The sequence below is a fragment of the Pleurodeles waltl genome, chromosome 1_2 (genome assembly GCF_031143425.1).
Source record: "Pleurodeles waltl isolate 20211129_DDA chromosome 1_2, aPleWal1.hap1.20221129, whole genome shotgun sequence".
Taxonomy (NCBI): domain Eukaryota; kingdom Metazoa; phylum Chordata; class Amphibia; order Caudata; family Salamandridae; genus Pleurodeles; species Pleurodeles waltl.
In genome coordinates this window covers 657630305-657641184 of record NC_090437.1, presented here as the reverse complement: position 1 = coordinate 657641184, position 10880 = coordinate 657630305, and positions in this window count along the sequence as shown.

Below are 10880 nucleotides of genomic sequence, written 5' to 3'. Positions count from 1 at the left end.
GTGTTTCCTGGTCCTCTTGCCGGGGGGGGGGGGCTGGATGTGTCCTTGCTGCTGATGGAGGTGTCACTGCTGGCAAAGGGTGGGCTCCAGAACCCATGCACAACAGTGACACCCGAAGTTGGGCTGGTGGTGGCTGTGGTGCTCTTGGGACTCTTTGCAGATGGAGGGGGTAGGTCATCGGAGCGGAAGAGGTCAAGATTAGCCAGGAAAAGTTTTTTAGGGCCAAGGTAAAAGGTAGGAGAAGTGGAGATGGAAGTGGAGGAAGAGGATGTGGTTTTAGTAGAGTCAGGTGTGCTGTCATTGGGTGAAGGTGCAGGTGCTGTAGGCTGTTGTGAGGTGGATGTCTGTTGGGTGGGTGTCTGCCTGCGTTTGTGTGTCTTGGAAGGGGTGGTGACAGACACAGTGGGAGAGGACACAGGGGACGTGTAAATGGCAGTGGGGGTGGTGACTGCATGCGTGCGGACTGTACAGGAGGGTGTGGTGGTGATGGAAGCACTGGCTGATGTTGGTGTGCATGCAGGTGTGAGTGGAGACGTCACAGGGAGGGAGGAGGGAGACGAGGAGGAGGGGGACACAGGGGTGGTAGTGACTGTTGGGATGTCTGCATCTGTGTGTTGCTTGGGTGAGTGTTTGTGGGATCTGTGGTGCTTGTGTCTGGATGAGCTGCCCTTGGGTGTTGAGGTGTGTGCAGGCCGGTCAGATGGTGTGGATGGGATAGGCTGAGGAACAGGAGACAGAGACAGGGTGGAGGCAGTCAGAAGAGGGAGGCTGGAAACAGGGACAATGGCTGCCGTCAGTGCTGAGGCCAGAGCATTGAACGATCGTTGATGGGCAGCCTGACCCGAATGAATGCCCTCCAGGTAGGCATTGCTCCGATGCACCTCCCTTTCTACCCCCTGGATGGCATTCAAAAGGGTAGTCTGCCCAACAATGAGTGTCCTGAGGAGATCAATGACCTCCTCACTGAGGGCAGCAGGGGTAACAGGGGCAGGGGCTGAGGTGCCTGGGGCGAAGGAGACGCCCGCCTTCCTGGGTGAGCGGGCACGGAGCGTAGGCTGAGGGGCTGCTGGGAGGGCGGGGCTGGTGCGCTGGGTGGCGGCTGTACCTGTAGAGGCGGGGGGCCCGGATGTTGCCGCCACCGCTAGGGAGCTCCCATCCGAGGACGTGTCGCTGTCGCTGCTCTCACCAGCGGTCCCCGTCGTGGTGCTCCCCTCGCCCTCCGGCTCACTTGGGCCCTCGGTGTCTGTTCCTGTGCCCACCGGGGCCTTGTGGCTTGCAGCTCCCTCGTGCTCCGATGCCAAATCTCCTCCGCCTGATGATGCTAATACACACATGCACAAGAAGATGAAGAAGAAGGGTGGGGGGAGAAAGAGAAGACATGGTTGAGTGCATGCAATGTCAACACCGTTGGCGGAGAGGACAGACACAGGAGCCGCATGCACTAAGCCGCGCATTCGGGGCACACTACTCAGTACTTCTGACTCGGACAACAGGTCAGGAGACGACAAGCGCGCACATGTGTGAGGCTGGACCATCAATAGCTGGACTTGTCACCCTACGGAGGTGGGGGCCGGGAGCACAGGGCCATGCCTAAGGGAGAGGACTACACTACAGAAAGCGCCCTGGCCTAATGTCACCCCCAACCCTCCTCCCCCACCCAGACGCCTCCACTGCGCAGAAAGATAGCTGAATGTGCTGATACTCACCCCCTTGTGTCTGCTGTGATGCTCTCAAGCGCCCATCCAACTCCGGGTAGGCCACCGCCAGGATCCGGGACATCAGGGGGGTCAGGGTACGACTGGCACCCCTCCTAGGTTGGGAGGCCATCCCCAGCAGTGACTCGGCGGTCTTCCTGGTTCCGCGGCGGATGTCCTCCCACCTCTTGCGGCAGTGGGTGCCCCGTCTGACGTGGACCCCCAGGGCCCGGACTTCCTTGGCGATGGCACACCAAATCCCGACTTTCTGATGGGCGCTGACCTATGTGACATGTACAGGGTGGGAAGGAAACAATCATCAACTTACTGCATGTTAGATGTGATTGGCCCCCCCTCCCCAACCTTGCAATATAGCACATGCTCTCATCTGTCGTGCGTTGCACTCCTCATTCGCCCCCCACCAACTTACATCCACCCCACTCCACACAGGCATCGCCCATTCCATGTTCACCCGGTGTACTCACCTGTTGGTCTGGAGGACCGTAGAGTAACGCATACTGGGGGAGGACCCCATCCACGAGCTTCTCCAACTCTTCAGACGTGAAGGCAGGGGCCCTTTCCCCAGTCGCAGCAGCCATTGTCACTTCCAGACTGAGTTCACAGCAGCACTTGCAGTATAGGTCCTCTCCTGTGGATGATCAGGTCTCGAGTGATTAAGCAGATAGAAAATGGCGGTCACGCCCGCGGCGGTGCGTACCGCGGCGGTGCGTACCGCGACCACCGGCACACCTCGTCATTGGCTCCTGAAACCCATAGGCTTCAATGTTATCCAATGCGGCTCCGTATAGCGGTCTTCGACCGCCTACCGCCACGGTGTGCTCCGCCAGCGCAGTGACCTCACATCCCATTGTCCCACTTCACAGGTCAGGCAGCCGCCATTTCAAGGGCCCACATGGCATAATTTCTACTGCGACACACAGGCCTAGGCCTGGCATTGCCACACATACACGCCTTTCAATACCTAGATAACCGTGTGCCATGCAAGCAGTGGTGAACGTACCAGTGATTATCTTGACTCTGTGCTCCATGCTGTCCTTCCTAGGCACCGTCCGCTGGGATTTGCGAGGAGAAGGATGAATCCTCGCGTGTACCGACCGCTGGTGGACCTGTCGACAATGGAAGAACGCCACATCATACTACGATACCGACTTGACCGTGCCACCATCCATGAACTGTGTGCCCAGCTGGAGCCAGCCCTGATGTCCCCCATCCGCCAACCCACAGGAATTCCCCCTCTGGTGCAGGTGCTGTCAGTCCTCCATTTTCTTGCAAGTGGCTCATTCCAGACAACAGTGGCCATGTCATCTGGAATGTCTCAGCCAATGTTTTCTAAGGTGTTGTCTAGAGTGTTGTCTGCCCTGACGAAACACATGCGGAGTTACATTATATTCCCAGAGGAGGTTGATTTGCCCACTGTGAAGGGTGATTTTTATGCCCTTGGACATATTCCCAACATAATTGGTGCCATTGATGGGACCCATGTAGCCTTAGTCCCCCCAAAAGACGATGAGCAGGTGTACAGAAACAGGAAGAGTTACCATTCGATGAACGTCCAGGTGGTCTGTTTGGCTGACCAGTACATCTCCCATGTGAATGCCATGTTCCCTGGGTCAGTGCATGACGCGTATGTGATGCGTAATAGCAGCATCCCTTTTGTGATGGAACAGCTACAGAGACAACGTGTGTGGCTAATAGGTGACTCTGGTTACCCCAACCTGCCTTGGCTATTGACCCCAGTGAGGAATCCCCGGACCAGGGCTGAGGAACGGTACAATGAGGCCCATGGGCGAACTAGGAGGGTCATTGAAAGAACCTTTGGCCTCCTGAAGGCCAGGTTTAGGTGTCTGCATATGACAGGGGGATCCCTGATGTACTCACCAAAGAAGGTGTGCCAGATCATCGTGGCCTGCTGTATGCTTCACAATCTGGCATTGCGACGTCAGGTGCCTTTCCTGCAGGAGGATGGTCCAGATGGTGGTGTTGAAGCAGCTGTAGAGCCTGTGGAGAGTGAAGAGGAGGAAGACTCGGAGGACGACCCAGACAACAGGGACAGAGTTATCCAACAGTATTTCCAGTAGCACACAGGTAAGAATCACACACGCCATTTTAATTTTCCTGACTGCCTCGTTTTTCTCAACTTTGTCTATGACCCCCCAGTTATTTGAAACTTATGTTTGATTCTCCCTTCCCTTTTCAGTGCTGTATGACCCACTGCGTGACTTCTGCTTGGTTAGCCCATGGACTAATGCTTATTGATCTCGGTATGTGTTCAGCACAAAGTTTACAGAACATAATTGATCGGTAATGTTTTTTACATTTGTAAATAATACAGCCTGACTCCAGCATGATTTCAGTGCATTGAGTGATTTATTTTTGGTGCTAGATTATGGTACATGATATAAACACGGTGATGGGTGGGGGTGGAGTAATGGCGATGGCAGAGTCCAGTTCTCAGTCTCACAGGTGCATTGTCCATATGCCTGTGGAAGGATGGAGCAGGGGCAGTTCAAGGTTGGACAGGGTGGCAATGTGGGACAGTGGGATGACTTCAGGGGGTATCTCATGCTGGCGGGGGTCTTGACATGCTACTCTGTCTATTTTTTTGATCTCAGGCTCCTCTTGCGGGGTGGTTGTTCTTCAGCAGGAAGTGGGGTTCTGGTGGCCTGTTGTTGTGGTGGGGCCTCCTGTCCACTAGCGCCGGCGGAGGTGGTAGGCTGTTCCTGGTCCGGGCTAGTGACAGGGGCCCTGTGTGGTGCCACATGGTCCCGCAACGTGTCTTCTATCCGGTGGAGGGCCTGGACTAGGCTCCCCATGGCGGTAGAGATGGTGGTGAGATGATTGTTGAACCCCATGTAGCGTTCCTCCTGCTGTGCCTGGATCTCCTGGAACCTGGCCAGTACCGTCGCCATCGTCTCTTGTGAGCGGTGGTAGGCTGCCATGATGGTGGTGAGGGCCTCTTGGAGAGTCGGTTCCCTGGGCCTCTCCTCCCCCACCTGTCGCACAGCAGCCCTCCGAGTTGCCCTGTTTCCCCCGGACTCTGTCCCCTGGACGGTGTGCCCACTACCACTGCCCCCAGGTCCCTGTTGTTGTTGGGGTGGTGGGTTAGCCTGGGGGCCCTGTAGTGGCAGACACACCGCTGATTGACCTGTCCTAGAGACAGAGCCATGGGCCCGCTGGGTGGGAGCTGTGCTGTTGTTCCCAGAGGGGGTTGGGTCTGCTGTGGCCTGTGTGTGGGGAACCGACTGTCCAGAGGTCCCCGATGGTCCGGGCTGGTCGTCAGGTTCCAGGTCGACAGAGCTGCTGTCATCACTGGGTGCCTCTTCCGGGGGGGGATGGACATTTCTGGACCCTCCTGGCCGGTGTGTTGGCGTTCGGGTCCTGCATGGGGTAAGAGAGTATGGTTATTGTTTCTGTGTGTGCTATTGTGTGCGATTTATGGGTGCCCTTGTCCCCCAGTGCTGTCATTCCCTTGGGGGAGGTGTTGTGGGGGTGTTGGGGGTGGTATGTGCAGTGGTCATGCTTAGGGGATGGGTGTCCATAGTTTGTGGTGGCATGCAGGGGTTGGTGTTGGGTGGGTTGTGCTGGGGAGACATTCTCAGGGAGGATGTGTGATGGGAGGTTGGGGGTGAGGGTGGTGGTGGGGGTTGGCATGCTGGGGGGGGGTGAAGTAGTTGAGATTGTACTTACCAGAGTCCATTCCTCCGTGTACTCCAGCGAGGCCGTCAGGATGCAAGATGTTTAGTACCTCTTGCTCCCATGCTGTGAATTCGGGTGGTGTGGGTGGGGGTCCCCCGCCAGTCTTCTGTACTGCGATGTTGTGTCGCGAGACCATCGAGCGCACCTTTCCCCGTAAGTCGTTCCAACGTTTGCGGATGTCCTCTCGATTTCTGGGATGCTGTCCCACCGCGTTGATCCTGTCCACGATCCGCTGCCATAGCCCCGCCTTCCTGGCTATAGTGGTGTGCTGCACCTGTGAGCCGAAGAGCTGGGGTTCGACTCTTATGATCTCCTCCACCATGACCCGGAGTTCTTGGTCCGAAAAGCGTGGGTGCCTTTGGGGTGCCATGGGGTGGTGTGGATGAGGTGTGGGGTGGTGTATATGGTGAAGAGTGTGTTGGTGTGTGGTGCTTTGTGCTTCTATGTGGTGTGTGTGATGGTGTAGTGTGCCTCTGTGTGATGTAGCTCTCTATTCTGTGATGTGTCTCTCTCTCCTTCGTCTATGATCTTCGGTCGTAGGGGTTTGTGGGTGATGTGGGTGTGTGTTTTATAGTTGGTTGGATGTGTGGCAGTGTTGTTTGTATGTGTGTCAGGTGTGTGTATTTCAAATTGTCCAATGTGGCAGTGTTTTGGAGCTGTGTGTGTATTTTGACCGCGGCGGTGTGTCCCGCCAATGGAATACCGCGGTTGAAAGACCGCTGCGTGGATTCGTGGGTCAGAATGGCATGGGCGTGTTTGTGTTGGCGTGGCGGTGGAGGTTTGGTCATCTCCAGTTTTCCGCGGCCCGCTGATGTGGCGGCCTTCCTTGGATGTCGGGATTTTGGCGGTTCCGCCGTTGTGGGTCAGAATGACCGTGGCGGTTTACCGCGGCGGTAGAATGGCGGACTTCTGACCGGCGGTAAGGGCCTTTTACCGCCGAGGTCAGAATGACCCCCATAGATCTATATATAAATCTATATATAGATATATAGATCTATATATTTTTTTAAATAGTTGTAAGGTTTCCCTGGGAGCCATAGTGCCCCCTAGGGAAACCATACAATTATAAAAAAAAACAATTGGGGGAGGGCCAGGGAGGAGGAGGTGTGGTTATGCCCTCCTCGGGGTAAGCTCACTTTAAAAAATTTTTTTTAAAAATGGGCCCATTGGAAGGGCTGTTTCCAGAGGGGGCCGACCGCCCCAAGTGAAGCCCCTGGTGTCTAGTGGGGTTTCCTGGCCCTCGAACGCAGCTGTGGTGCGATCGAGGTCCAGGAAACCGTTTCAGGAAGGCCTTGTTTGAAAGGGGAGAATCTCCCCTATCAAACAAGACTTTCCTGAATGGTGGGTTTTCCCCACCGGAGCAGAAACCGGCCTTACCTGGTGCTTCATGCTCCGTGGGGAAAATATGTGTGACGTCAGCAACGTCGCAATCTGCGATGCACCGGGGGATTTTTTAACCCCCTGTCTGGTGTCGGGCACTGTTTGTGACCCGCACCAGGGAGGTAGTGCATGCCAGTGGCCCACGCCCACACCAAAGGGGTTAACTGCACAATGTAAGCAACAACAACTAGTGTACAGAATGTTAACAGGCAGCCTTGGCCCAGAATCGCATGAGTTGAACGTTATGCCAAGTGTAGCTCGACAGCGGTGTCTGATATGTGATGCATAGGAATGAGAATGGCAGATAGTTTATGGACTCTAAAGGTGTAAAAAAAGTAATACTGCTAATGAGGTGGGAGCGGGAGGGGGAAGATATAGTACCTCAATCATGTCAGGAGCAGTGGGTGGGCACTAACTAAGTTAAACCACTCTGTGCTTGGTCACTGCTCCAGGACAGGACCAGAAATTATGCTATGCCAGAATTGGACGAATTAAGTGTCACGGTTTCGGGCGGGTCTGATCAGGACTTTGGTTGGGACACCCCTTGAGGTCACTGAATATCCTAAAGAGGTAGTACACTGGGGCAGAGGAGCAGCTAAAGGCATACACGGAAAGGACCGCTATGGATAGGCACAGGAAACAGGAAAGTAAAAGCAGAGCAACCCTTGTGTGAACAAACAGGAAACGGATTACCAGTGGACAAACACGCTGGGGTTGTACACAGAGTAAGGCGCAGAACCTCCCACAGTGATAGGGAATCTCAATGCCTCTGTGCAGTTTGCTCTTACAGATAGTCACCCTGCCAGCCCCATAGAAAGGAGGCAGCAGAAGGGATTCTGTCTCTGGACCCTAGAGCACAAACAAGGATAGTACTTACATACACAGGACACGCTCTTGTGGGTCCAGCTGGAAACACAGTGGCGATTCCTGAGAAAACAGCAATAGCACACTGTCACTGTTAGGCACAAAATACAACGTATAACACTGGACAAGGATGGGGGCTGGAATTGCCTCCTGGAAACCAGGAGCCAACCCCAGTACACAGGAGGACACGTATACACTGGTGAAGACTGATAGAACACTTACCAGACACAAAGAACCAAGAAGAAACAGAAACAGAAGGGAACAAACAAAGAGGCAGAGGCAAGAACTAGGAACAGGCTGAAGCAAAGGCGGGACTAGGACTTGAAAACAGGGCGCAAACTTCTGTCTGGGACAGACAGAGACAGGACTGGGAAACTGAGAACAGGCTCTGGCTGGAACAGGCAAGGACAGGACTGGAATACAGGGAGTAGGAAATGAGCAGTAAACAGGACTGGGAAACAGAGAGAAGGTTCAGGCTGAAACAAGGCAGGAGCAGGGCAGAGAAACAGGGAGCAGGCTTTGGAAGAAACAAACAGGTACAAGGCTAAGAAGTAGGGAGCAGACTCTGGCTGGAACAATCAGGAGCAGGGCAGAGAAACAGGAAACAGGATCAGGCTGGAACAGAACAGGAACAAAACTGGAACACCATCCGACAAGGGGTCTGTAACACAAAGGAATTGAAGTCCGATGCACGACAAGGATCTTGAGGAAATGGCTGCTTATAAGCAGTTCCAAGCTGGGCTGCACAGGAGAGGTTTCAGGTGTGTGTGGTTTCGGACACTTGCAAGTCCTGGAGGAGAGGATCCAGTGAAAAGGAGCAACTGGACTTCTCCCATTGAAAACAATGGGAAACAGAATCCGGGTTTTCCTGACTACCAAACTGTGCATTATGGGATTTGCAGTCCCAAGAAACAAATGTAGTCCTACACAAGTGTACCATGGAGAAAAGAGAAACAAACAGGAGTCAGCAAGGGACTCTAGATAGGTGTTCAAGGTGATTCCCAGGCTTCTGACAGTCCCCTTACAGCGCCCCCTAGAAATGGGACGACCGAGTCGTAACAGTATACCCCCTCCCACCAGTCTGCTCAAGAAGAGAAGGCGATCCTTTGGCTGAAAAAAGTTGAAGAGGAAAAGCCACAGCAAGAAAATCCAACTCCAACCTTGGTTGATAAGTTTACAGTCCTGCCACAAATGAATCTTCCAATGAGCAAAGCATGTACTAATACCCATATGGGCTCCGATGTCTTTCCTCTTTATTGTTCGAGTAATACGGGAGGAGTGCATGGAGTTGGTTTCTGGTGAAGTGGATTCAGGAGCAAGGAGATCTGGAATGGCATTATGGGCGGTATTCTTTAGGACTTTAGTTTCCTGTTCAGTACTGTCTTCTTTTGAGGACATAATTGGCGTATTAGTAAGGTCTGTAACTCCTTCCGACAAGCAGGATATGTCTGTTTCTGCAGCAGTATTTACATTGATTGTGGTCTGAGGCTTGCAAAGCATAGAGACTTGGGAAACATGGGTAACTGGTGTTCTCAAAGTAAACATGAAAAAGTCAGAATTTTCTTTCGTCTTGGATGACTTCGAAGTATCAAATTCAGGAGCAACAGGAGTTTTCATGTCTTTAGAAACTGGATTAACATCTGAAAATGTAGAAGTTCCACAAGCTAATTCTTTAGGGTGATCTTCAGACAAGACTGGGGTTTCTTCATTGCAAGTGCTCTGTGGTGTGTTTGTGGTATCAGAAATGGTTTCTTTGCAAGGTGTTTGTACTACAGGTAGTTGATCTTCAACTCTGTTAACATTGAAAGGTTGTTCTTTGGAAAGAAATAGAACTGGAGTCTCTTCAGAAATCACCTTTACACTGTTACCTACATTTTCAGCTCTAGCCTTTGAATTGATGATGGTTTCTTGCAATAAAACACTAAGAACAGTACTTATCATCAGATCTTCGAATACAAGATTCAAATTCAAGTCTTTAGTTTTAGTGGGACATATTATATCTTTCAGTACTTGAGCTTCGGTTTCAGATTGCTGGTTTTCAGGAGTCATTAATTTCAGAGACACAGCAGGTGGCATTGGTGTGACTGATTTTACATCAAAATCAGATACCGGTAGATCAGAGATCTGTTCTTCACTAACCGTTGAGTTGGAAACAGGCCACGCAGTGGCAGGGAACAGAAAGTCAGAATCAGTGGTTGAGGCTGCAACTGTGTCCTGTTCTAGGCTCTCATTTCTTATGACAGGCTGTTTAGTTTCAGATTGCTGGCTTTCTTCCTTGTCTGAAATCTCCACGGTTTGCTTTGACACAGAAGAGATTTTTAAACTTTTTGAGAAGTCCATTACATTCTTAGTAATTGCGGGTATTTCTTCATGGTCAGAAAAATCCATTAGTTCACTTGAAACAGGAACGGTCTCTTCATTATCTGAAAATTCTGCGATATTGTTTGAAAGGGCAGGAGTATCCCCACAATCTGAAAATTCTGGTGTGTGCGCCATTTGAACAGCACTATCTGCAGGTTTGTTTACGGCAAGGCAGGAACCACTGTCATCACTAGATTCAGATTCTTCAACACTATTGCACAACTTGCCATTAACCTCCAGTAAAGTCATATCTTGGTTTCTTAAGATGCAGCTAATGGAGTCTGCATCAGAACTCTCTTCTTCCTTTGGCTTTATTTGTTCTGATAGAGGGGCTGAGACACTTCCTTCTGAAGACTCTGATCCATCCTTTGAATCAAGAGGTGTCAAATCCCTCACAGATGTCAGTGATTCAGTCAACTGCACAGGGATATTCTCTGGAAAACTACAAGCTGAGAGAGAGTCTGAAGAAGAGGCTGATATATTTATAACTGGAGCAGTCTCTTGACATTCATTCATAGCAGGGAAAATCTGCTCTATAGAAGTCTTTGGAGAGGCGCACAAAGTAGCATACTGTTCTTTAAGCCAAAGCTGGTGATCATTTTCTTTTTTCAGGTTTTCAAATTGCCTTGCAGTAGTTTCCATCAGCTGCTCTGTTACTTCTTCTACCTTACAGATAAACAGAATGTCTGGTTCTGGCAACAGTGAAATATGCATTGATGAAAAGAGCCCACAGGCAAGATTTCTAGTGTATGTTATAACATATTCATCATAGAAGTCCAATATCTGCCTTTTAATCTGCCAAAACTGCTCTTTTAGTGTGTGTATGTCCATATTGTTTTCAAACCCACTCAGAATAGAAAAGGG